General features: G+C 41.2%; 1 long non-coding RNA gene across 1 annotated transcript; it reads left to right on the top strand.

The window, feature by feature from the left end:
- Window positions 1-22,619: 22,619 nt before the first annotated feature.
- Window positions 22,620-23,134, top strand: LOC122986682. The gene is made up of 3 exons (XR_006404349.1): window positions 22,620-22,699; window positions 22,814-22,864; window positions 22,959-23,134. It is a non-coding gene; the product is annotated as an uncharacterized LOC122986682 (long non-coding RNA).
- The last annotated feature ends 688 nt before the right edge of the window (window positions 23,135-23,822 follow it).

Genomic DNA, 23,822 nt, shown 5'->3' with positions numbered 1-23,822 from the left:
GGAAGCTCCACTGGACATGAAGTTAAAGGAAATGGCCTCGTTTAGATCGAACATGACTCACAAGTGCAAAGGCCCCTCGTTCTGCTCTTAACCCATGACCCAGCCTCAGAAAGTACTGTGATAAGTTGATACTGAGGCATTTTGTCTCCTTGGTTGGAGAATTCTTGACTCAGAGCTTGCTGAAGTCTGTTACACTCAGTGAAAATTAGTGCTCTTTATCACATTTAAATAATAATCTATCAGCTATATCTGCTAATCTTTCATGAGCCATTTCACTGCAAGGGTTAAAAGTCAAGTCATTTTTATTTGTATATCCCAATACCACAAATCACAAATTTGCCTCAGGGGGCTTCACAGTCTGTACAGAAGTACAACATCCCCTGTCCTTAGACCATCGATTCAAATAAGGAAAAACTCCCTAAAATATCCCTTTACTGGGGAAAAAAATGGAAGAAACCTCAGGAAGAGCAACAGAGGAGGGATCCCTCTCCCAGGACAGACAGATGTGCAATATATAGAACACAAATTACAGAATACAGCATTGAACAGGACAACAAAATTATGATGGATTTATAATATATACTAAGAATGTGATGAAGAGGATGCCAAGCAGCTTCCAAGTGCCACCAGAACATAATAGGACCTGAGCCACGTGACCTCCATCCAGATCTCCATGGAGACCTGGCAGGAGGACAGACTACACATGCACACAGGGGAGAATCACATCGTGCCATGCACATACACGGAAGAAGAGATAAGAAAAGACATTATTCACAGAGGAGAGAGAGAGAAGGATAAAGACATCATTCAGAGAGAGAGACATGAGGTGAGATTGAACCCCTGCAGGATGGAGAACCAGATCCAAAACCTTAGGAAATGGCACTGACAGCAAGGGAACGAAGGCAATTCCAGGATGGGTGCTGGTCCAACAAGAGATACCTGAGAGACAAGAGAGGACAGGAGAAGAAAATAGGGAGAGAAAGGGAGAAAAGAGACAGGGGCACACAGCTCGTACACTCATGTGCTTGTGGAACAAACAAACAGAGGGTCAGAGAGATGTAATGCTTATCAGAACAGTTGAAATAATCAATAATCTCATCTGCAGGACAGCGCTTAGTAAATTCAAAGGAAGCCTAGAATTATGTTTATAAGCCTGCCAGTTCTCAGACCTCATTGCAGAATTAGACAACAAACAATGTGGCAAATACACAAAATTATTCCTGGTATTATGCCAGGCAGGTTGTCCGGGATGGGAGGTAATTAAGAGTAATTAAAGGGCTAGCAGTTAAAGAGTGTCCGTCCACCAAGGGGGCTGATGTTGATAGATTAGCTGCACTAACACATTTACAGACTGCCAATCACTACGGATGAAGCAGTTTTCCGGAGTAGGAGGGAAAAGTCCATTAGCACAGGCCTAAATCAGATCTTAGCACGGTTATCAGCCCCATTTTCCTGATGCTCATTATCTGTCCCTTGATGCTTGTGCATTTGGCCTCAGCTGATTGGCACCACCACTCTTTTTGGCTTTATTTTCTAATGACTGTCACTGAATTGGTGATATGTGATATTGTTTAGGCAGTATTTTCAGTAACGTATCACTAATGCATCTGATTGCTTTCTGTGGGACCACTGGGTGCTGTCATTCCTCAGTGTTCTTCAGCTTTTAGATGGACTAATGTGTGTGAAAGGAGAAAACAACAGTAATCCTCCTGGGTCAAACTGCAACTGTAATTTAAAAGTACAGTGTATATGAGGTGAAGGAGTTCTTTAAGAGCAAGGCGAGGTAAGTTCACTTTCCTTTGTCCTCTCATTTCTCATTGTATCCCTGCATTAAACGGCAAGCCATACCTCCTGCACTTAACTCATATTATTTTAACACTTCTCACCAGTTGCCAGACTGAGTGGCAGATGACAGAGAGCTAGAAGCACAGTGAGAACATACTAATATTTGTAGAAGGGACATTTAGAAGGAATCAGCGCAGTGTATTTTTCCTTTCTGTGGCTGTCCACCCTGCCTGCACTAGAAAAATGCCCCAGTGTGCTCTGGCCCTAATCTCCAGTGACCCCGATGACTTCTATTTAGCCTATGAGCATTCAAAAGTGTGGTTTTATTGTGCAGGAACTTATACTCAATGTCCTATTGCACCATCACCTTCCAGTGCCCAGCTTGGTTCTTGGCTAAACACCAGGTTGTGCAGGTTGTCGTTGGAGGAAACGTTGTTGAGATAAAGGACCAGCTGTAATGTGGAGTCCCAGATTCTCTCCTGCAGCAGCCAACAGTGCACACAAAGAGCAGAGGAGGTTAATGCAGCTTGTTCAGAACCATGTATGGATCACTTAGAGATATAAGGGTTAGAAGGATGAAAAGGGATCCAAGCCACATAGCAGGCTAAACATACTGTAGGTTGTGTGATTTAGTCTTGATGTCACATCCTGCCTGGACTTTGTTTGTTTTTTGGACTCTTTGTGTTCTTTGGGGGTTCCTGTGTTACACTTCTGTTGTCCAGTTCTTTTGGTCATATGGTTTTGCTTGTTAATATGACTTGGGTGGTGGGTTTAGAGCACTGCCTTTGTTGGTTAGGGTGTTGTGTACTTGGTTTCGTGATCATGGTTATTTTTGGACAGTTTAGGGTAGGTTGTATTGTGTTTGTGTTTTCTAGGTTTTGGTTTTCAGTTTGCTCTGTGTTTCCCTGCTGTGTTCCAGAGGGGTATTCCATCAATGCAGCTAAAGAAAGCTGCACTTATTTGAAAAAGTCTGGCTAGAATTAACGTCAACTTTCCCTTGAGGCTCAAGCTGTTCCGTTAACGCAGCTTAGCCATGTCTAGTCAACGCTAAATCTAGCCAGGCTGGAATAAGCTTGCAGTGTGCGCGTGCACGGAGTACATAAGCAGCCCAGAACAGTCGATTGTCGATACTATGTCGCAAAAAGAAGAGAAGAAGAGATACATTTGTATACTTATTAGCCTACATGAATATAAAGTAATGAAACAGACAGCTTTGCTATTTACTGCACTTTGACTTTCAAAATACGGTACAGCTGTTTCAAATGCACATATTTGAAGCAGCTTGTTCTGACTTTTGCCAATGACAAGTTCCTTCTTTTCCTCGGTGGCAGAACAGGCGAAGATAGCGGTGAAATTTACTGAATTGGAACCGTCTGTTGAGAGTCTGTTTCCGTCCATCGGACATTCTTTGACATGCAGCTAAGTTAAGCTTGACCGTTACCCTGCCACAGAGCAGGCTAGTTCTGCTGACTAAGTTACCATGGTTACTGAGCTGGGACTCATAAGCTGTAGTGATGGAACGGAACTCTCACTTAAACTAGCGAGGCTTATCGAAATAAGCCAGGCTATCCCGTTAGCCAGCTTGTTGGAACACCCCTTTGCACTCCTCCCCGACCTGTTTTTCTCTCCACACCTGCCCTGCATCTAGACTCGTTAGCCCTGCTTTGCTCCCTGTGTTTCCCCAGCCAATCGGCTCCCTGTTTGTTCCCCCGTTTCATCACCTCACTCCCCTCTCCTGAGTTCTCCACCCATCTCCCCACCTGCACCTCATCTCCTCGTTAGTTCAGTTAGTTTTTAAGTCCGGGTTTTCTATTCAGTCTGTTGGATCATTTGTTCTGTTCAGATGTCTACCTGCACTTCTGTTTGCAGTTCTGTCAGCTTTTGTTTATGCTGCTCATGCCAATTAAAGAGTTTTCTTCAGATCTGCTTTGGTCTGCATGGAGCTCTTAGAAAAGTCTTTGAAAAGTTAAACTACATGATACGAGATTACAAAAATACTCACATGGCATGGTTTGTCTGGTGACTTGGGCATCTTTGCAGTCTTTAACTTCTTAGTTGAGTCTCTTTCTGGGGCTTTCAGCCCTCAGAAGAAAAATGAAAGGACAATGCCTGAAATGCAACACAGACCATAATGGCTGGCAAGGCCAAGAGGAAAAGAAAATAGACACTGCAGTAGCGGTCAGCAAGCAAGCAAGCTAAAAAGCAGAAGAGTTGTGCAACTTTTTATAGCCTAGGAGGCATGTCTTGAAAGAAAAAGGATCCTTGGCTATCTCTTGAGGAGCTGCATTGATTACTAATTTCCTTTTTGTGTGGGGAGAAAAACTGACCTTCAAATAAAAGGGAGATAATTTTATTCCTATAGAATCTGAAAATTATGTGCTTGCAAATTCAATGCTCACTCATTGCTGTCATCAACACATGAACCAGTGAGAGAACATTTATAGAATAAAATCAAACCTTAATTTTTCTAATCTGTAATCAAATCTATTAAAGTCAAGATGAAATGATAAAATGCCTTTTTTAACTTTTTTTTTTTTAAGATCACATCCCCAGTTATATTGTGCACCTGTTTAACGATATGACAATACAAAAATCAATTTCTTTCAATTCGTATATCAAAATCCAATCGTGTTTTCTTCCTGTAAAACATCACCCATCAATAAATCTTCAACTTTTAGTGACACAGAGCTAAGATTCATTGTCATACCCACTTTTCAATGTTTTAATTCAAATTCCTCCCAACATTATGTCCCGCCTGTCCAACCTGTTTAGGCAGATGGCTGCCCACCTAGAGCCCGGTTCTGCTTTAGGTTTCTTCCTCTTAAAGGAGTTTTTCTGTGCCAGTGTCATTAAGTGCTTGTTCAAGGAGGGAATTGTTGGGTCTCTCTAAATTGGAGTACGGTCTTGACCTGCTCTGTGGGAAAAGTGCCCTGAGATAACTTCTGTTTATGATTTGGCACTATACTAATAAAATTGAATTAAACTGGTTTTATTAAATTCCTTCAAAGCTTTCTACAAATATTATGAGTCTGGACAGACATGGATGTAAACTGCAACTTGACTGGTTGGAGTCATACAACTGTATTTCTAGTTCTTGTTTCTTTAGTTGGAAGTTTGACTTTACCTAATAGCTGCAGTAATTTCTAGTTGATGGCAGCCGATTTCAGCATGTGGCATTGTTTCAACCTTCCACTTCTGTTTGTCAACTGCAACGCACAAATCTCTTTTATTCATGTTTGATATCATGGCCCCTTCTTTGTCCCTGTATCGGCTATATTCCTTTGCACTGAAAATTAAAGCAAAGTGTTGTTTGCTGGCATGTATGATAAATAGAAGCCGAGTAAGGCCCGCTCACTTATTGATTGATCGGTTCAGAGAATGTCAAGCCTCACCCTGAACTCTACAAAACATGTTTAGCTGCAAGTACAAGGAAATACTTATAAGGTATGAGAGGGAGAGGAGAGAGTGGGGTATAGGTGAATAGAGGCAGAAAGTGGCAGTAAATTGACTTGCTCCGCCGAAACAACAGCTTTCACAAATGTAGTTCCCTCTTAACAAGTGCTAATTGCTCAGATCCGTGGACAGGAACAAAGAAAGAACAGCGTGGTGGTGCAGAGAGTGACATTTAGTTTTCCATGCTGGAGTTGATGGTGGGTTGTATAATAATACAGCAGACTGCTTTCAATCACAGGTGGTCAGTTTCTACTTCTTTTTCCATGCAAAGTTTTAAAAAGCCAATGTAAATACCAGTCAGCTACTGCAGGCGAGCTGTAGCTGACTGAAAGTCTTAGATGAGTGTTATTCAAATACATACATCCTGTTGGTTTTCTCTCCACAAGCTGTGGTGATAAATTTTGTATGGCTGCAAAGAGCAACCTACATCAAACCAAACTAGCCTCCAAACCACAGCACCATCTAATTCATCTTTTGAGCTCTAGTTGAACCACATCGAAGAAACATAAATTAAGTCAGAACAACCTCAGTGTTACAGGCAGGTCAACAGATAATTCATCAGGAATGGAATTTACATTTAAGTCTCAAATGAAAAGTACTTTTTACAGCCACATGTATCGCAGATCACGGCATGTGGGTCTCCATTGGAAATAAAAGCATGATATACAAAGTAGTGATGTGTTAACTAAAAGAGCAGAGTAAACGCATATCTTGTAATTTTATCTGCAGTAAATATCTTACACATGCTAAAAGCTTATTGGTTGGTTACAGTGGCACCAGATAGAAAGTCACACCAGTAGTGGACCTTTAAGTCTCAGAGTTTATGGAACTGTGACAATATATCTCCAGTCAAAGAAAATGAATTCTGAAATTTCAAGCCACTTTTTTAAAAAAAATTTCCCCCTCTCAATGGACAGCAACAGTGTTGTGTATTTCAATTCAGAAAACCTTATCAGTGATTGTAGAGTAATTTCTATGATTGTTGCTTCAACAACTGGACTAAATAAACATGCTCTCCTAAACAACTGGACCAAACCCCAAATTATCAGAAAATATTTCCCTTGGATGAAACTTCAGATCAGATATGAAACCAGTTGCAAAACTCTGCCACTGAGACATTTTTAACATATTCAACACAAACCCAGCATGATAAGCTGAATACAAAGAATCAAGCGTGACAAACAAGGCATCTGATACACTCATGCTCATTTAGAGGCACATGCAGAGCAGGTGACACAGAAGGAATCATACTCACATCTGTCACATTCTCGCTCTCACATTCTGCTAGTGCCAGGATGCTAGTGATACCATCAGTGTCTCTATGGTTCACCTAATGAAGAGCAAGGGAAAAGAGGTGAGGAGCTTTCTCACACAGTGGCTCTTCTCTTGGCTCTCTGGCAGGCTTGAGATCCCAGCTGGCCAGGATCTGGTGCTGAGCCACAGCTGTACTGAGCAGCAGGAGGGGCAGGCAGGCAAGGGGCCTCCGGGGGCATGGTGGTGGGCTACAGCCTCTCTCTCTCTCTGTCTCTCTTCCACAATGAAGGGAGGAGCAAAATAACAGGGGCTAGAGTCACGAGACACCTCGGAAAGCAAGAGAGGGAAGAAGGAGGGGTTGGGGTGAAGTGTGTTTTTTAATAATGAGGAGAGATGGGATATGGTGATGGAGATTTCACTGCTGATGGTCAGGAACCAGCTTGTTGGGTCGTCCCAATGGACTATGGGGCATGATTCTGGCCCATGCTCATAACTCCCCCATTGGAGGTCACTGGAGCTATAGGGCCACCCTCAGGACCCTTCAACGGGCCACCTACTGGCCATCCACGGCCTGTGACACGCAACTAGTCTGGTTTGCTGTCAATTTCAGCCATCGGGACCACTGAACTGCATTCTGAGGATATCAGTTGTAGTGGCAAAGATTGGGATGGGTAACTCCCCCTAGTGCTGATGGCCATCTGGTCCACTCTGCACCACTCCACAGGAGTGACTCCCTTAAAGATGACTGGGAGGGAAATGACTCTGTCGCTGCATTTTCTGTATTGCCCAGAAGATGTGAGCATGGCGACTGCCTACACAGCAGCCCATTATGTCGCAGACCTGTGCAACCATCTTCAGGTCACGTTTGCTTGGGCCCAGAAGAACTTGGAAACCAGTATTGAAGAAGCAAAAGCCTATGACAGGAAAGTGTCCCATCGCGAGTACCACGTAGGTGACAAAGTACTCTACTTCTGGTTTACCAACCCAGTAGGACAGTCGAAGTTCTTACCCAGCTGGTCTCAACCCTACAAGGTTGACTTCCATTCTGCCCTAAACAATAACACTTTGCATGCCTTAGGGACACTGTTAGAGGTATATAGGGATGACCTCATGTATGTACATGTATTAAGGGATCTGATGCAGGAACTCCTCAGGAAAGAAAGGGAGAACAAGCTCTGATCTAGAACATAGGAAATAGCAGTTTGTTGGTGAGTGTTTTTTGTTTTGGAGTTTGATTGGGATTGTGTAGCTGTAGTCAAGCTTCGTTGGAGCAGAGCACTTCCTGCTTTCACTCTCAATAGGTGGGTCGCTGATATATCAGCATGGATGAAAGAGTGCCAACTTCAACTCAACCTCTAAGACCGAGCTCGTCAGTCATAATGTTTGATTTTGAGACTCGTTATAACGGCAAGCATGAGGCAAATTGTGTGTGCAATGGACATTCACGGAAACAAGTTCTGTTTCAACACATCCAAATGTGTAGATGCTCTCGTGAAACATTACAGGCAGCCAAGATACAACGGGTACACATTCATAGCCCCATAATGCATCCAGATTTGATAACTACATTCTGCTAGAATACTTTGTTGAGCAAGTGATCACCCCTATGGTGATGAGGGGTAGCAGGGTCATTTTGATGTATGACAGCTCATACCGGCAGTGATGATGATGATCATCATTTCTGACATGCCACGGTAAGCGTATTGTCATTTCCGGTTGCCGACTGTGTCTACTGATAGCGTTGTTGTTGCTGCTCTCAACTCAGTTGATCTTGCTATATCACATTACTGTGGATTAATACCTTCTGGATATTTAAATTTTCGCTAGTTCTACACAAGCACTCAGCACTTTTAGCGACTTTTCTCGCCAATCGCACAGTTATTAGTTATTTTAGCTCTGCAGCTAGCGATGGCTTCTCTCTCCCTCGCGTTCTCCTGCTCTCTCTTGCTCGGTGTGTCAAATGTTTAGTTATTCCTCTGCCTCCTTTAGTGATAGTGGTACGTGTAATAAGTGTAGTTTATTTGCAGTGCTGGAGGCGAGGCTCAGTGAATTGGAAGCGCAGCTCCGCACCATGGAAAAACAATCAGTAGCTAATGTAGTTAGCTAGCCCCCAGTAGCCGGTGCGGGCCGACCTAGCGTAGCTCCCACTCCCCCAGTAGTTCCTGAGCAGCTGGAAAGCCAGGGTGGCTGGGTGACTGTCCGAAGGCAGCATAGCCCTAAGCAGAAGCCCACGGTTCACCACCAACCAGTTCACGTTTCAAACAGGTTCTCCCCCCTCAGTAACACACCTGTTGAGAAACCAACTCTGATTATTGGCAGCTCCATAGTCAGAAACGTGAAGTTAGCGACACAAGCAGTCATAGTTAAATGTATTCCTGGGGCCAGAGCGGGCGACAGTTAGTCAAATTTAAAACTGCTGGCTAAGGATAAACGTAAATATGGTACAATTGTCATTCATGTCGGCGGCAATGACTCCCGATTATGCCAATCGGAGGTCACCAAAATTAATGTTGAGTCTGTGTGTACATATGCAAAAACAATGTCGGACTCCATAGTTTTCTCTGGACCGCTGCCTAATCTGACCAGTGATGACATGTATAGCTGCATGTCACAATTCAACCGCTGGCTGTCGAGGTGATGCCCAGCAAACGATGTGGGCTTCATAGATAATTGGCAGACTTTCTGGGGAAGACCTGGTCTGATTAGGAGAGACGGCATACATCCCACTTTGGATAGAGCTGCTCTCATATCTAGAAATATGGCTGAGTTTATTAGTAGACCAAAACCATGACAACCCAGAGTTGAGACCAGGAAGCAGAGCTGCAGTCCCACATGCTTCTCTGCGCTTCCATTAGAGCAGTTACCCACCCAAAACCACATAAATCAATTAAATCCAAAGTAAATAAAAGAAGAGTCATTCATAAAAATCTAATAAAAATTAAAACCACTACTGCAATAGTACAACAAAATAAGATAATTAAATGTGGACTCTTGAACATTAGATCTGTCATCTAAAGCTGTATTAGTAAACGATTTAATCTCAGATCATCTCATTGATTTATTTTGTCTTACTGAAACCTGGCTGTGTCATGAAGAATATGTCAGCCTAAATGAATCCACTCCCCCCAGTCATATTAATACTCACATTCCTCGAGACACTGGCCGAGGAGGAGGAGTTGCAGCCATTTTCAACTCAAGCCTAATCATCAACCCTAGACCTAAATTTAATTCTAACTCATTCCAAAGCCTTGTTAGTCTCTCTAAGCCAACCTGGAAAACTTTACAGCCAGTTCTATTTGTTATAGTGTACTGTCCTCCTGGCCCATACTCTGAATTCTCAGTTTTTATCAAACTTAGTCCTTAGTACAGATAGTAATTATAGTAGGTGATTTTAATATTCATGTGGACGTCGATAATAGTCTCAGTACTGCCTTTATCTCATTAGACTCAATTGGTTTCTCTCAGTGTGTAAATAATCCCACTCACTGTCTTAACCACACCCTAGCTCTTGTTCTGATTTATGGGATTGAAATTGAACATTTAATAATTTTTCCACAAAATCCTATTATCAGATCATTTTTTAATAACTTGAATTCCTATTACTGGATTACACACCATTAGACAAAAATGTCCTCACTAGATCTCTGATAGTGTTGTAGATAAATTTAAGGAAGCAATTGCATCAGTACTGAATTCAATGCCATGTCTCAATACTACAGAGGACTCTTATGTTAACTTTAGTCCCTCCCAAATTGATAATCTTGTTGATAGTGGTGCAGGCTCATTACGAATAACACTCGACTCCATTGCCCTCTTAAAAGGAAAATAATAAAATGTGAGGTTAGCTCCATGGTATAACTCCCAAACCTGCAAATTAAAGAAAATTGGAAAGGATTTGGCATTCCACCAAAGTGGAAGAATCTCGCTTAGTCTGGCAATATAGTCAGTCTTAAAACATATAGGAATGCCAGAGCCGCCTATTACTCAGCATTAATAGAAGTGAATAAGTACTACCCTAGGTTCCTTTTCAGCACTTTGGCCAGGCTGACAAAGAGTCATAACTATTGATCCATGTATTCCTATAGCTCAGTAATGACTTTGAGCTTCTTTAATGATAAAATTCTAACTATTAGAGGCACCGATTTCTCCCCAAACACAGGCACCTTAGAAACAGCTGTAAATCCTGACATATATTGGGACTGTTTTTCTTCAGTCGACTTTTCTGAACTAACTGCAATGATTTGTTCAGCTAAACCATCAACCTGTCTCTTAGACCCCATCCCAAATAGGTTGCTTAAGGAAGCCTTACCCTTAGTTAGCGCTTCTTTACTAGATATGATCAATCTGTCTTTAGTAACGGGCTATGTACCACAGTCCTTCTAAAGTAGCTGTAATTGAACCTCTTCTTAAGAAGCCTACTCTTGATTCAGGCATTTTAGCCAATTATAGACCTATATCTAACCTTCCATTTCTCTAAGATCCTTGAGAAAGCAGTCTCTAATCAGTTGTGACTTTCTACATAACAATTTGAGGATTTTCAGTCAGGATTTAGAGTGCATCATAGCACAGACACAGCACTGGTGAAAGTCACAAATGACCTAACTGCATCGGACAAAGGATTTGTCTCTATACTTGTCCTGTTAGATCTTAGTGCCGCATTCGACACAATTGACCATCAAATCCTTTTGCAGAGACTGGAACATTTAATTGGCATTAAAGGAACTGCATTAAGCTGATTTCAGTTTGTACATGTTAATAATGAATCCTCCATGAAGGCAAAAGTTAGACACGGAGTTCCACAAGGTACTGTACTTGGACCAATTCTGTTCACCTTGTGTATATATGCTTCCTTTAGGTATTATTAGGAAACACTCAAATATAATTGGGTATCTGCATAACAATGAAAATTTATCAATGAAGCCTGATGAAACCAATCAGTTCCAACAAACTCCAAGCATGCCTTAAGGACAAAGACCTGGATGACCTGTAATTTTCTACTACTACTAAACTCAGATAAAACTGAAGTTATTGTGCTTGGCCCTAAACACCTTAAACACATTATCTAATGATATAGCTACTCTGGATGGCATCACCCTGGCCTCCAGCACCATCGTAAGGAATCTGGGAGTTATCTTTGATTAGGATATGTCCTTTTAACTCCACATATCTCAAATCTCAAGGACTGCCTTTTTCACTTACATAATATCACAAATCAGGCACATCCTGTCCCAAAAAGTTGCAGACAAACTAGTCCACACATTTGTTACTTCTAGACTGGATTATTGCAATTCCTTATTATCAGGCTGCACGTGTACTCACTAAAACTAGAAAAAGAGATCACATTTCTCCCATTTTAGCTTTGCTACACTGGCTTCTTGTAAGATCTAGAATAGAATTTAAGATCCTTCTCCTAACTTACAAAGCCCTTAATGGTCAGGCACCATCATATCTTGAAGAGCTCATAGTACCATATTATCCCACTAGATACAACACTGCGCTCCCAGAATGCAGGCTTACTGGTGATTCCTACAGTCTTTAAAAGAAGAATGGGAGGCAGAGCCTTCAGCTATCAGGCCGCCCACCAAGAGCCGGGTTCTGCTTGAGGTTTCTACCCGTTAAAGGGGAGTTTTTCCTTACCGCTGTCGCCAAGTGCTTGCTCATGGGGGAATTGTTGGGTCTCTAAATTAAAGAGTATGGTCTTGACCTGCTCTGTGAAAAGTGCCTTGAGATGACTTATGTTGTGATTTGGCGCTGTATTAGTAAACGATTTAATCTCAGATCATCATTGATTTATTTTGTCTTACTGAAACCTGGCTGTGTCACCTGACTCATGGTTGGTATGACATGACCCAGACCATCCAATAGGTAAAAATTCATAAGCTTTCATGCCACAAATCCAGTATACACCCTTTGGTAGTGGTATAGAACAATGACTGATCATTGTTGCAAAGTGATTATAATCATCAATGGGGTCTGATGATGGCTGTTGTTTTAGAGGCACATTCTTTTCTTTTGACGTGTAAGTTGTGTCACATTTGGATATTCCTAAGTGAATGGTTTCTTTACCTTCAACACACCATTTTAATGTCTTTGGAGCCATTATGAGGGTGAGAGGGTCAGGACTGTTGCAGGAATATAAAGCTGGTGACAGTATAATTGTCTGATTTGAGGTGGGTTAGGACAGGCACAGTGTTCAGTGTATTATGTGGCAAGTGTCACAGAAAGTAATGGGCAAGGCAATCAATGGGAGTTCGTCTGTTGTGCTGTGGGATGAATCCGCATACATAACAATTCTTAGTGTTTGGGCTATTATCAGCTACCATTTTCGCCAGTTGGAGATATGTGTTTGTTGAGGGCTGTGGTTCATATATATATTGGGTGTTTTCCTTTCTTGGTATATCGAAAGGTCATCACGTTTGTAGGATTCTGATCTGCTCCTGGCTGTGAGTGTGTTGGGGTTTGTTGTGCATCTTTTCTCGGGTCTCTGGTGCCTGTTGTGCTCCTCGGTGGGTGCTGCACATCATCTTCTGGGGCTCCAGGCCCTGCGATGCTCCTCCAGTGGCTGCGGTGGATGTTCTGCAGTGTGTTGTGCATCTTCCTCTGGGTTTCTGGTGTTCCTCTTCTCCTTTGGTGGCGGTGGGCGTTCTGGTGGGCGTTGTGCATCTTCTTCTGGGCCTCCAGTGCCTGACAACACGGCCGTTATTGTGAACCCACAAACATTTACATATTTACATCCATGAGAAAGCCACAACCTATGCTCCTTCACATCAGTAGTCTCCTGTTTGAGGGCTACATCACTAGAAAGGCGAGATTGTTGGCAGGTATGGGAGGACAAGATTTGACAGACAGAAATGTTAATTAACTGCATGGTCAGCCAAAACATTGCATCATGAAATAAGATCATAGATGATAGATGGGTACTTGGCATGCAATTAACAAGTCACCAAACAAGTTGCAATGTTGAAGGGGTGTCCCCAAAGATGTAAAGAATCCTTGGTTTTCCCACAGTATACCAAAATAATGCCATCATTGAAAAGCATCTCTGGAGTCTGTGTAAACGGTAACAGTTACCTTTGTTAGGTGACAAGCTCATCAATGTGTGTAACTCAGGTACTTGGGTGGAGCTTGAGTTTGGCAGGGCAGCGCTTTCAATAACTGAAAATTTTCACAAATTACATACCCTGCGTATGGCACTCCATGTTTATAAGATCAGAGTTGGAGTCAGGAGTTTCTGAAGGGTCAGGACAAAGTTTAGATGAACATGAAATAACAGGCAGATTTGTTAATTGCAAGTGCAGCTATAGTTTCAGACAAGGGGAAATCCTCTCTTTACAGGATCTAGTCTGAGGGAAACATGTCTGCAAGAAGAGTTATAGCACTGGGTGAGGACAGATTACACAAATCCACATTTCTCTTGTACAAAGAATATCAAAGATTGATTCTAGTTAGGAAGTCCTAGTGCAGAAGCTGACAGCAATGTCGGCTTCAACTTGTTAAATGACTCATCGGCTTGTTGTGACCAGGTAAGAGACTGAGTAGGCTGAAGGTTTTGGATATGTCTTGGAGTGGTGCTTCAAGAGATGCCTAATCCAGAGGCCATTGGCTACAGTAACCCGTCATTCCTAAAAATGTCTTCATCTGTGACATTTGTGGGTTTGGACACTTCTAATATGGCTTTTACTCTGGAGGAAATAAGGTTCCTTGTAGAACAATGTAATGTGTGTCCCAGATACTGGACCACATCTTGTCACAACTGAGCCTTCTTTTGTGAGGTTTTGTGACCCTTTTAAGCCAAAGCCTTGAGAAGGACAACAGTGGTCAATCTTGCAAGCCGAGGCAGAGGGAAAGGCTAAAAGTAGATCTACAAATTGTCTCAGAGATGAACCTCATGGAAAGAATTGTAGGTGACTCAGTGTACCCTTGAGGTAGTCTGATGAATGTATATTGTTGTCCGTCACAGGTAAATGCAAACAGATACTGGCTGTCTGTATGTAAGGGAACAGAAAAGAATGCAATACAGAAGTCAAGTACAGTATAGTGACTTGAGGACAATACAGTAGTTGAATTTGGAACTAGAGGAAAATGGGGAAGTACCACTGCATTGATAGCTCGTAAGTCCTGTACGAATCTATATTCTGGTCTGCCTGGCTTTTTCACAAGGAGTATAGGTGTGTTACATGGACTGTTGCATGGCACTATTATTCCTTAGTTAAGCAAAGACTGAATGACAGGACGAATGCCTTCTCTTTTTTCCTGAGAAAGAGGATATTGTGGAATCCTTGGCAGAGAGACATTTTGTTTTAGTAATATCTGTACTGGCTCAGCAGTTAATCAAACCATCATCATTAGAAGAAGAAACCCATACTAACGGGGGCACACTGGACACTATTCTATCAGGGCTGCAAGCACAGCTGTTTTATGTTGGTTAGTCTCTAAAAAGATGCCATCTGGTGAACAATAGATGGTACAGTTTAGTTTACATAACAAATCTCTCCCTAGTAGATCTACAGGTGTGGTGTCAGACAGGAGAAAGGAGTGTGAAGTTGTGAAACTTGACATGCCTTCAGTGAAAGGACATAGATACCATAGTAGGCTCAGATACAGGTATACACATTGGAATGCCTCCAACCCCCACAGCACTGACTGTCTCTTTGGATGCTTTCAAATTAATGGATTTTGCTGGTTGTAAAGTTGAAAGAGAAGCTCCTGTGTCTACCAGGAATGATGTTGATTTTCCACTTACATCTACCATTGAATGGAGGTTCTTTGTTTGTTCCTGCCAACTTAATTAGTGGAGCCTGGGTTACAATTTTTCCTGTTTCAATTTGGTCAATATCCTGACAGCTCTATTGGTTGTGCTGTGGGGTTTGTTGGTCTCCCATGTGTCTATTCAATGGAGGTGCCGTAGGCAGGGTATTAGGGTGGGATGCTCTGTATGGACAGTTTTTTTTTTTTTTTTTTTTTTTTATCCAGTGATTTGGCTCACCACAATAGAAGCAATTCCCTTGATCTTTGTTTGAGAAGGGTGACGTGTGGCTTTGTTCACGGTGTGTGTGATCTCTTGGCCCACGTCTTTGGCCCCAACTCTGTCTTTTGGAGTTTCCTCTGCCACTGTGTCCTCCTCTGGTTGCCCTGCCTGTATAGTGAGACACTTGAGCAAACATTAGCGTTTCATGCATTTTATAATCTCTGTTCTGTGTTATCATAATGGTGTTGGGCTATCTCTACCAGTTCAGTCATTGTTTTTCCTGACCATCCAACAGTCAGTTGCACTTTTGTTTTAATCTTTGGTTGAACACTGTTCATGTACAGATTTTGCATGTAGCCAGGTGGAAGTCCATCAGATTTGAGACAGACCACAATTTTCTTTTTGCTGTCATCATTTTTTCATAAAGCTCTCGAGGGTTGTCATCTTTTCCTTGTCTAATTTTGGTGAGAGGGGTAAATCAATTTGCTGTACTACCTCCTGTTGAACTGCTAAGGCTATGATGCTGTAAAATGTCTGTGCTTTCTCGGTGAGATTCTGGCAAACTCTGTGGGATTGCAGGGAATTTCACATGTATCAATTACTTTGTCTTTCAAGTCAGATGGCAGAGTTAATTTTAACAGTTGCATCATGTCAGGCATATGGGGACTGTATAGTGCACACTGATTCCCATTCTTCTAGCCATTTCTGCTTATTTTTTCTGATATCTTTGGGAAAATCTCCCACTATAGTTTTTAGTTCCCTTCGGCTCCAAGGTTTATAAACTAGATCTCTTCCCATTGTAATTAGTGGCGCCAATTTTTTGAACCCGCTCTTCCTCACTATCCTTCTGATTATTCGCTTCAGATCTTTGGTATGCTAAAGTCCAATTGTCATCAGTGGTGTCATCATCAGATTCTTTTATCTCTTTCACAGGATAAAGATTTTGGATTTTATCCTTTTGGTTTGGCTTAGTGGGTTTAGAAGATCCACTCAACTGTGTCCCTAATTTTTCTTTTGACTGCGTTGTGTTTTTCTTTTCATTTTGATCTGTAAGTGAAGCTATTTGGGATTCTGCATGGCGATGCCTACTTTCATCCCTCCAAAGTCTGAAGGAGAAGTGCTTATGTTTATCTGCGCAAGAACTCAATTTCTCTTTCAAATTTTCTAATCTGGTCCGGTCAAATGTCCCATTTTGGGGAAATTTGAGAACATCTGCCGTTATCTTACTCCATGTTGCAACAAATTTAATGTTATTGGCACCATAATTATCATACATGTACTTAACAGGACCAGTTAACTCTCTCTGCCCCTCTGCTTAAATAACTTCCCATTCTCCTTCTGTAAAAATCCCTTCAAAAACTTACATTTACACTTACTTACAAATCCTTCCAATCAACGTTCTACTCAGAAGATACAAGTCATTTTCGTTTGTGTAAGGAGAGTAAATCAGATCCCTACAAAATGAAATATATCCTAAGTATTGGGAGAACTAATCATCCTACTTCTTTCTACCGGAACCTGTATAGGCCTATTTCTCACTAGTCCCAACTGGACCTCTTTAGTCCCCTTCTGGACTATTTCTCAGTATTTCCATACACTGGACCAACCCTCAGCCCTATCCTCTCTAGGATCTATTTCACAATGGCCATTTTATCTGTGTCTGGATGTTACTGGAGATATAAAACCTTAAGTAGAGCGAGTCAGATTCTAAGGCAAGGAAGAAGCAAGCAAACTCACAACAAAGTCGAGATTCCTAGGTTATGAATCTACAAGCGTTCGTAAACATCTACAGAAACATCTCTACAGAGAAACCTTCTCATTAACCCCATACACAACCACACAGCAAACTTACTTAAAATCAGGATGGTGTCACCCTTCTCTAGGACTCCAATTCCACAGACCTCCAACAATACACAGCAACAGTAATTAGGTTTTCAAAAGGACCCATATCTCTGAAATTTGGATCTGGTCACTGGCGTGTTTTTGATCTGGAAAAGGAGTCTCCGTTGACGGTCTGTTGCCATCCGGGTCACGGCACCATTTGTTGAAGAAAATTCACTCAAGTCCTTGTTCAAAGTTTGCTGTGATGGAAGTGGTTTAATAGCACTCCGGAAATGCGGTGAGCTTACTGACCCAGAGCTGGTCTAATACAGTAGACTCACCCAGAGCAGAAGAAATGGAAAGATTTTATAGAGTAAGGATCAAAGCAGTGACCAACAAATTTAAAACTGCTGGCTAAGAATAAACGTAAATATGGTATGATTGTCATCCATGTCGGCGGCAACGGCTCCCAATTACGCCAATCGGAGGTCACCAAAATTAATGTTGAGTCGGTGTGTACATTTGCAAAAACAATGTTGGACTCTGTAATTTTCTCTGGACCGCTGCCTAATCTGACCAGTGATGACATGTATAGCTGCATGTCACAATTCAACTGCTGGCTGTTGAGGTGGTGTCCAGCAAACGATGTGGGCTTCATAGATAATTGGCAGACTTTCTGGGGACCTGGTCTGATTAGGCATACATCCCTCTTTGGATGGAGCTGCTCTCATATCTAGAAATATGGCTGAGTTTATTAGTAGACCAAAACCACAGAGACTGTCCGTCCCCCGACCATTTTAAATCCAAAGTAAACAAAATATTCATAAAAATTAAAACCACTACTGCAATAGTACAACAAAAGAGAATTAAATGTGGACTCTTGAACATTAGATCTGTCATCTAAAGCTGTATTAGTTAACGATTTAATCTCAGATCATCATATCGATTTATTTTGTCTTACTGAAACCTGGCAGCCTAAATGAATCCACTCCCCCCAGTCATTAATACTCACATTCCTCGATACACTGGCCGAGGAGGAAGAGTTGCAGCCATTTTCAACTCAAGCCTAATCATCAACCCTAGACCTAAATTTCATTATAACTCATTCGAAAGCCTTGTTCTTAGTCTCTCTCAGCCAACCTGGAAAACTTTACAGCCAGTTCTATTTGTTATAGTGTACCGTCCTCCTGGCCCGTACGCTGAATTCCTATCTGAATTCTGTTTTTAATCAAACTTAGTTGGTCTCAGTACTGCTTTTCTCTCATTATTAAACTCAATTGGCTCCTCTCAGTGTATAAATAATCCCACTCACTGTCTTAACCAGACCCTAGATCTTGTTCTGACTTATGGGATTGAAATTGAACATTTAATAATTCTTCCACAAAATCCTATTATCTTTTTAATAAATTTTGGATTACACACCATTAGACAAATGTCCTCACTAGATGTCTGATAGTGTTGTAGTTAAATTTAAGGAAGCAATTCCATCAGTACTGAATTCAATGTCATGTCTCAATACTACAGAGGACTCTTATGTTAACTTTAGTCCCTCCCAAATTGATAATCTTGTTGATAGTGGTGCAGGCTCATTACAAACACTTGACTCCATCGCCCCCTTAAAGATAATAAAACATAAGGGGTTAGCGCCATGGTATAACTCCCAAACCCACAAATTAAAGAAAATTGAAAGGATTTGGCGTTCCAAAGTAGAAGAATCTTGCTTAGTCTGGCAAGATGGTCTTAAAACATATAGGAAGGCCCTCTGTAATGCCAGAGCCGCCTATTACTCAGCATGAATAGAAGTGAATAAAAACAGCCCTAGGTTCCTTTTCAGCACTTTGGCCAGGCTGACAAAGAGTCATAACTATTGATCCATGTATTCCTATAGCTCTCAGTAGTAATGACTTTGAGCTTCTTTAATGATAAAATTCTAACTATTAGAGACAAAATTAACCACCTCCTGCCCTCAACAGGCACCGTTTTCTCCCCAAACACAGGCACCTTGGAAACGGCTGTAAATCCTGACATATTGGGACTGTTTTTCTTCAGTCGACTTTTCTGAACTAACTTCAATGATTTGTTCAGCTAAACCATCAACCTGTCTCTTAGACCCCATCCCAAATAGGAGGAAGCCTTACCCTTAGTTAGCACTTCTTTACTGGATATGATCAATCTGTCTTTAGTTACAGGCTATGTACCACAGTTCTTTAACGTAGCTGTAATTTAACTTCTTCTTAAGAAGCCTACTCTTGATTCAGGCATTTTAGCCAATTATAGACCTATATCTAACCTTCCATGGATGCAAACTAAAATAGGATTTTACTACGTTGAACCATTCTGGTCCTTTAAGACTTCGTTATGTTCGTTATGTACACTAGCATATATGTACGTGGTTCAAAACCACCAAGACAGGAACACATGTGTTAACAACCTTGTCTCCGAGACCAATAATTAAAACAAATAGAATGTATTTCGGTAAGATACTTAATCTAGTGATGCAAGAGAATATCATGTACAAACACAATATGCAATTTATTCCAATATCTCAGTCAACCAAATGGACAGGATCTCGTGAACGTTCATGTGACTAAATTTCACGCACCAGAAGATCACCCATCTCTTGTGGGATGTGCTAGTTTCTATGAGAAACACATTTGTGATGTGCCATATGATTTATCGGCGACGCCGACGAAGTCATCAGCAATAGTTAATGACAGACATTTTTGACCTATGTCTCGAAGGAAAACAAGAAAATGACACAGGAGGAGGTCAAGATATGGGATTTGTGCAGGTTGATAAATGTAGATACATCATTGACAAAGGGAACGATTATGCGCAGTTGGCATTTATGGGCGTACCAGTGATTGAAGGATTTTATTGGTGCTGTTGAGAACATGTTTGGGATAGTCTTTCACTGCGATTCAAAGGAAGATGTGGAATTTGCATACTACATGTAACTTATGTAGTGGAGCTCGTAGAGTATATTAGCAATAATGTGACTTCGTCTAGAGCCAAAAGAAGCCAGAAGTAAAAGGATACACGCATCTGAGGAACACTGATCCTCAACGTTTGACAGAACAATATTATGCATTGGATGATGGGTACCAAATTTACATTCTCAAATGGTGTTCGCATCTATATTTTGGAATACTGAATTGCAGTACAATAACCATTATCTTATAGCATTGACATGATTTGGCATTAGTGGCTAATTCTACATCCTTAGCGCTTAAGTCTATCAGTAGTGAATTGGACTTGATTAAGCGATTTGCTAATGACAATCATAGCATTAGACGCCTTAACCGCAGTCAACGGCGGCGTTTGTGCTATCGTGGGTGAAGGATACAAATAATGGGTCCATGGTCAAGCTTGGAGCTGTTCCAGATGTGGTATGTTATGATACATAGTATGTTGTGAGGTAGCTGTCAATCACTTGATGGATGGCCCCTAATTGAATTAATGACCATGGAAAACATATGGTATTCATGTGATAAGATACAGATGTGTAACCCTATATAAGTTATGCACCGACAGTGGTACGGTGCCCAGACCATCTTTGTACATGGAATGGACCCGATGGCAATCGTCTAATAAACGTCTTCAAAATAAGAACTTCGCCAGCTCTTCCTTTGAATGATACATCACACATCCTTTCACCATTGTAATTAGTGGCGCCAATTTTTTGTAACCCGCTCTTCCTCACTATCCTTCTGATTATTCACTTCAGATCTTTGGTATGCTAAAGTCCAATTGTCATCAGTGGTGTCATCATCAGATTCTTTTCTCTTTCACAGGATAAAGATTTTGGATTTTATCCTTTTGGTTTGGCTTAGTGGGTTTCAAAGATCCACTCAACTGTGTCCCTAATTTTTCTTTAGTCAACCCTGGGAGAACAAATTACCCTACTTCTTTCTACCGGAACCTGTATAGGCCTATTTCTCAGTGTTTCCATACACTGTGGACCAACCCTCGGCCCTATCCTCTCTAGGATCTCTGTGTCTGGATGTTACTGGAGATATAAAACCTTAAGAAGAGCGAGTCAGATTCTAAGGCAAGGAAGAAGCAAGCAACCTCACAACAAAGTCGAGATTCCTAGCTTATGAATCTACAAGCGTTCCTAAACATCTACAGAAACATCTCTACAGAGAAACCTTCTCATTAACCCCATACACAACCACACAGCAAACTTACTTAAAATCAGGATGGTGTCACCCTTCTCTGGGACTCCAATTCCACAGACCTCCAACAATACACAGCAACAGTAATTAGGTTTTCAAAAAGGACCTGTACCTCTGAAATTTGGATCTGGAAAAAGGAGTCTCCGTTGAAGGTCTGTTGCCGTCCGGGTCACGGCACCATTTGTTGAAGAAAATTCACTCAAGTCCTTGTTCAAAGTTTGCTGTGATGGAAGTGGTTTAATAGCATTCCGGAAATGCAGTGAGCTTACTGACAGAGCTGGTCTGATACAGTAGACTGACCCAGAGGAGAAGAAATGGAACGATTTTACAGAGTAAGGATCAAAGCAGTGACCAACAAATGGTGAACCAAAGACAGGAAGAGAGGGCATTTGCATACAAGATCAAGGCAAATCAAGGGGGCAAATCAGCAGAGGTCAGGAGGCAGGATAGAGGATTGTCCCAGATGTCACTTGATTTATCAAGTCTACCAAAATGTGTATTCTTCTTCAATGGTAACAATATGATAGTCATATGGACATCAGAGAGTATAAGGTACACCCTTTCGTCAAACTGACAGATCTAGGTCAAGGTCAAGAGGTCACCCTAATTAGCATATATTAGGTTATCGTGGGAAAGTGGTAAGTTATGTTTTTAGAAATTAGCATATGGTTGAGACATGTTAGTCTGGCGCGGGTATTTTGAAATGCGGTGGTATTATGGCATTTTCTGTAGAAAAATAGAGAAATGAATAAAAAAAGTGAGAAACTGTTAAAGATGATTTTTTTCAGCAGTAAGTTGTGTTTGTTGATAGAGAAGAAAAGTAAATTAGAAGCACCTTCTGCTATCCTGTTTCAGCAGTGAATACCTAATAAAAATCATTCAGCATTCTGGAGTATTTTGAAGAAATAATATAGTTGAGTGAAAAACTGTTTCTTTTTTTTTTTAGCGGCATGGTTGTTGATGGAGGAAAAAAAAATAGTAAATTAAAAGTACTTACTATGACTCTGCAGTAAAGTAAAACCTAATAAAAACGGGACACATCTGCAGTGAAGGACGTCGCAAAAAACCAACCGATCAAGATGGAGAGGTAATCTCTATATTTCATTTATTTTAAGAAAAATTAAAAAAGTTTTAACCTTTTAAAAATAGTCATTTATTATATAATTAGCGGTTTATGCAGAAATCCACCAGGCTCCTGCAGACGCCAGAAACCTCCCAGACCTCGATGAATTTTATGAGCGTAAGTATGTTTTATTTATTTAAAAATAATAATAAAAAAATACCAGTAATAGTATAAATACACATATTGCGTCATGTTTATCATAAACTTTTATTTTTTTTCTGTTTTTTACAGCTATATCAGAAGATGATCTGGTCGAAATTAACCTGACACAATCACACTACAGTGCGTATTTTTATATACTTTGTTAAATAAAGAAAATGTTCTGAACAGTTCAGTTAAACAATTTTATTATTATTTTTTTTTTAAACACTTACAGATATTCCAGACATCACATCGTTTCGCCAACTCCTGTATGAGGGGCAGGAGGAAAACGTTTCCACAAAAGTTTTAAATCCTTCTGTATGGCTCTCTGTAAACGTCCCTTCACCACGGCCGGCGAGGGAGGACGATCTTCCCGTTGAAGTCCCTTCTTTACAGTCGGTGTCGGAGGGGGAGGATGAGCATCACCCTCCCGCAGTACATCCCGGTTTTCAGCCCGAGACTGAGGACAACCGGCCGGGGAGCGTGCATCGTCTGAATGAATCGGGTAAGAGTTTGAAATCCGGCGGCTTACCACAGCTTCCTGTGACGTATTGGTAGACGATAAGAGGGGAGGGTTTAGGAGGATAATTTCCGGCAGGGGTGCGGTGTAAGCTAAAAAAAAAAAGACAGCGCCGTTTATGGCTATGGGTAGTAATAACATTTTCAATACAGTGTATGACTTAAATGTTTTTTTTTTTTAAATTTATATCTCCGATTGATAGATGACTCAGAGGAGAAGAGAAGGTGAAAGACTCATCAGACGTGTGAGGATGGTGGAACGGAGAAGAAAGTGGAGTCAGGACCGTCGACGGCAAGCTGTAATTGGAAGAAAAAGCCTACAACACAGACGTTTGACTCTGACAAGAGAGCTTATTTCCTTCTGTCGGTATGTTATAGCGATGAAGTGAAATGATATAACTTTTTTTTTTTTTTGTAAACTGTAGTAAGAGAGTATGGATGAAGAAATAGATTTAGAGACTTTTTTAAATCTTTGTCAACCCTCTGTTATACCATATGAATTAGAGACGACGGTTAGAGAATTAAATCAGACCCTAGGGACTTTAGAGCTCGAATTAGACGAAGTAGCGGTCGTAGGTGA

This window comes from Thunnus albacares, chromosome 8 (genome assembly GCF_914725855.1).
Source record: "Thunnus albacares chromosome 8, fThuAlb1.1, whole genome shotgun sequence".
NCBI lineage: Eukaryota > Metazoa > Chordata > Actinopteri > Scombriformes > Scombridae > Thunnus > Thunnus albacares.
Note: the sequence above shows the minus strand (reverse complement) of the source record. Positions and strands in the feature narration are given on the sequence as shown.